This window comes from Abrus precatorius, unplaced genomic scaffold, assembly GCF_003935025.1.
Source record: "Abrus precatorius isolate BTA unplaced genomic scaffold, Abrus_2018 Scaffold1, whole genome shotgun sequence".
In the NCBI taxonomy this organism is placed as follows: domain Eukaryota; kingdom Viridiplantae; phylum Streptophyta; class Magnoliopsida; order Fabales; family Fabaceae; genus Abrus; species Abrus precatorius.
Window position 1 is genome coordinate 9,402,380 of NW_020874291.1, and position 5,000 is coordinate 9,407,379.

The window sequence follows — 5,000 nt, forward strand, 5'->3', positions numbered from 1 at the left end:
GCACCATGGTGCATAAAAACGCACCAGGAGGGCACCAGGGTGCGAAAAACGCACCAGGAGGGCACCATGGTGCATAAAAACGCACCAGGAGGGCACCAGGGTGCATAAAAACGCACCAGGAGGGCACCAGGGTGCATAAAAACGCACCAGGAGGGCACCAGGGTGCATAAAAACGCACCAGGAGGGCACCAGGGTGCGAAAAACGCACCAGGAGGGCACCATGGTGCATAAAAACGCACCAGGAGGGCACCAGGGTGCATAAAAACGCACCAGGAGGGCACCAGGGTGCATAAAAACGCACCAGGAGGGCACCAGGGTGCGAAAAACGCACCAAGAGGGCACCATGGTGCATAAAAACGCACCAAGTAGGCACCAGGGTGCATAAAAACGCACCAGGAGGGCACCATGGTGCATAAAAACGCACCAGGAGGGCACCAGGGTGCATAAAAACGCACCAAGTAGGCACCAGGGTGCATAAAAACGCACCAGGAGGGCACCAGGGTGCATAAAAACGCACCAAGAGGGCACCATGGTGCATAAAAACGCACCATGAGGGCACCATGGTGCATAAAAACGCACCAAGAGGGCACCAGGGTGCGAAAAACGCACCAGGAGGGCACCATGGTGCATAAAAACGCACCACGGAGGCACCAGGGTGCATAAAAACGCACCAGGAGGGCACCAGGGTGCATAAAAACGCACCAGGAGGGCACCATGGTGCATAAAAACGCACCACGGAGGCACCAGGGTGCATAAAAACGCACCAGGAGGGCACCAGGGTGCATAAAAACGCACCAGGAGGGCACCAGGGTGCATAAAAACGCACCAGGAGGGCACCAGGGTGCGAAAAACGCACCAGGAGGGCACCATGGTGCATAAAAACGCACCAGGAGGGCACCAGGGTGCATAAAAACGCACCAGGAGGGCACCAGGGTGCATAAAAACGCACCAGGAGGGCACCAGGGTGCGAAAAACGCACCAGGAGGGCACCATGGTGCATAAAAACGCACCAGGAGGGCACCAGGGTGCATAAAAACGCACCAGGAGGGCACCAGGGTGCATAAAAACGCACCAGGAGGGCACCAGGGTGCGAAAAACGCACCAAGAGGGCACCATGGTGCATAAAAACGCACCAAGTAGGCACCAGGGTGCATAAAAACGCACCAGGAGGGCACCATGGTGCATAAAAACGCACCAGGAGGGCACCAGGGTGCATAAAAACGCACCAAGTAGGCACCAGGGTGCATAAAAACGCACCAGGAGGGCACCAGGGTGCATAAAAACGCACCAAGAGGGCACCAGGGTGCGAAAAACGCACCAGGAGGGCACCATGGTGCATAAAAACGCACCACGGAGGCACCAGGGTGCATAAAAACGCACCAGGAGGGCACCAGGGTGCATAAAAACGCACCAGGAGGGCACCATGGTGCATAAAAACGCACCACGGAGGCACCAGGGTGCATAAAAACGCACCAGGAGGGCACCAGGGTGCATAAAAACGCACCACGGAGGCACCAGGGTGCATAAAAACGCACCAGGAGGGCACCAGGGTGCATAAAAACGCACCAGGAGGGCACCAGGGTGCATAAAAACGCACCAGGAGGGCACCAGGGTGCATAAAAACGCACCAGGGTGCATAAAAACGCACCAGGAGGGCACCATGGTGCATAAAAACGCACCAGGAGGGCACCATGGTGCATAAAAACGCACCAAGTAGGCACCAGGGTGCATAAAAACGCACCAGGAGGGCACCAGGGTGCATAAAAACGCACCAGGAGGGCACCAGGGTGCGAAAAACGCACCAGGAGGGCACCATGGTGCATAAAAACGCACCAAGTAGGCACCAGGGTGCATAAAAACGCACCAGGAGGGCACCAGGGTGCATAAAAACGCACCAGGAGGGCACCAGGGTGCGAAAAACGCACCAGGAGGGCACCATGGTGCATAAAAACGCACCAAGTAGGCACCAGGGTGCATAAAAACGCACCAGGAGGGCACCAGGGTGCATAAAAACGCACCAGGAGGGCACCAGGGTGCATAAAAACGCACCAGGAGGGCACCAGGGTGCGAAAAACGCACCAGGAGGGCACCATGGTGCATAAAAACGCACCAGGAGGGCACCAGGGTGCATAAAAACGCACCAGGAGGGCACCAGGGTGCATAAAAACGCACCAGGAGGGCACCAGGGTGCGAAAAACGCACCAGGAGGGCACCATGGTGCATAAAAACGCACCAGGAGGGCACCAGGGTGCATAAAAACGCACCAGGAGGGCACCAGGGTGCATAAAAACGCACCAGGAGGGCACCAGGGTGCGAAAAACGCACCAAGAGGGCACCATGGTGCATAAAAACGCACCAAGTAGGCACCAGGGTGCATAAAAACGCACCAGGAGGGCACCATGGTGCATAAAAACGCACCAGGAGGGCACCAGGGTGCATAAAAACGCACCAAGTAGGCACCAGGGTGCATAAAAACGCACCAGGAGGGCACCAGGGTGCATAAAAACGCACCAAGAGGGCACCATGGTGCATAAAAACGCACCAAGAGGGCACCATGGTGCATAAAAACGCACCAAGAGGGCACCAGGGTGCGAAAAACGCACCAGGAGGGCACCATGGTGCATAAAAACGCACCACGGAGGCACCAGGGTGCATAAAAACGCACCAGGAGGGCACCAGGGTGCATAAAAACGCACCAGGAGGGCACCATGGTGCATAAAAACGCACCACGGAGGCACCAGGGTGCATAAAAACGCACCAGGAGGGCACCAGGGTGCATAAAAACGCACCACGGAGGCACCAGGGTGCATAAAAACGCACCAGGAGGGCACCAGGGTGCATAAAAACGCACCAGGAGGGCACCAGGGTGCATAAAAACGCACCAAGTAGGCACCAGGGTGCATAAAAACGCACCAGGAGGGCACCAGGGTGCATAAAAACGCACCAGGGTGCATAAAAACGCACCAGGAGGGCACCATGGTGCATAAAAACGCACCAGGAGGGCACCATGGTGCATAAAAACGCACCAGGAGGGCACCAGGGTGCATAAAAACGCACCAAGTAGGCACCAGGGTGCATAAAAACGCACCAGGAGGGCACCAGGGTGCATAAAAACGCACCAAGAGGGCACCATGGTGCATAAAAACGCACCAAGAGGGCACCATGGTGCATAAAAACGCACCAAGAGGGCACCAGGGTGCGAAAAACGCACCAGGAGGGCACCATGGTGCATAAAAACGCACCACGGAGGCACCAGGGTGCATAAAAACGCACCAGGAGGGCACCAGGGTGCATAAAAACGCACCAGGAGGGCACCAGGGTGCATAAAAACGCACCAGGAGGGCACCAGGGTGCATAAAAACGCACCAGGAGGGCACCAGGGTGCGAAAAACGCACCAAGAGGGCACCATGGTGCATAAAAACGCACCAAGTAGGCACCAGGGTGCATAAAAACGCACCAGGAGGGCACCATGGTGCATAAAAACGCACCAGGAGGGCACCAGGGTGCATAAAAACGCACCAAGTAGGCACCAGGGTGCATAAAAACGCACCAGGAGGGCACCAGGGTGCATAAAAACGCACCAAGAGGGCACCATGGTGCATAAAAACGCACCAAGAGGGCACCATGGTGCATAAAAACGCACCAAGAGGGCACCAGGGTGCGAAAAACGCACCAGGAGGGCACCATGGTGCATAAAAACGCACCACGGAGGCACCAGGGTGCATAAAAACGCACCAGGAGGGCACCAGGGTGCATAAAAACGCACCAGGAGGGCACCATGGTGCATAAAAACGCACCACGGAGGCACCAGGGTGCATAAAAACGCACCAGGAGGGCACCAGGGTGCATAAAAACGCACCACGGAGGCACCAGGGTGCATAAAAACGCACCAGGAGGGCACCAGGGTGCATAAAAACGCACCAGGAGGGCACCAGGGTGCATAAAAACGCACCAAGTAGGCACCAGGGTGCATAAAAACGCACCAGGAGGGCACCAGGGTGCATAAAAACGCACCAGGGTGCATAAAAACGCACCAGGAGGGCACCATGGTGCATAAAAACGCACCAGGAGGGCACCATGGTGCATAAAAACGCACCAGGAGGGCACCAGGGTGCATAAAAACGCACCAAGTAGGCACCAGGGTGCATAAAAACGCACCAGGAGGGCACCAGGGTGCATAAAAACGCACCAAGAGGGCACCATGGTGCATAAAAACGCACCAAGAGGGCACCATGGTGCATAAAAACGCACCAAGAGGGCACCAGGGTGCGAAAAACGCACCAGGAGGGCACCATGGTGCATAAAAACGCACCACGGAGGCACCAGGGTGCATAAAAACGCACCAGGAGGGCACCAGGGTGCATAAAAACGCACCAGGAGGGCACCAGGGTGCATAAAAACGCACCAGGAGGGCACCAGGGTGCATAAAAACGCACCAGGAGGGCACCAGGGTGCATAAAAACGCACCAGGTAGGCACCAGGGTGGGCATGAAGAGGCACCATGATGGGCACCAAGAGGCACCAAGGTGGGCATCAAGGTGCACCATGGTGGGCATCAAGAGGCACCAAGGTGGGCACCAAGAGGCACCAAGGTGCACCATGGTGGGTATCAAGAGGGACCAAGGTGGGCATCAAGAGGCACCAAGGTGTGCATGAAGGTGCACCATGGTGGGCACCAAGAGGCACCATGGTGGGCACCAAGAGGCACCATGGTGGGCACCAAGAGGCACCAAGGTGGGTATCAAGAGGCACCAAGGTGGGCACCAAGAGGCACCAAGGTGTGCATCAAGGTGCACCATGGTGGGCACCAAGAGGCACCATGGTGGGCACCAAGAGGCACCATGGTGGGCACCAAGAGGCACCATGGTGGGTAGCAAGAGGCACCAAGGTGGGCACCAAGAGGCACCAAGGTGGGTATCAAGAGGCACCAAGGTGGGCATCAAGAGGCACCAAGGTGGGTATCAAGAGGCACCAAGGTGGGCATCAAGAGGCACCAAGG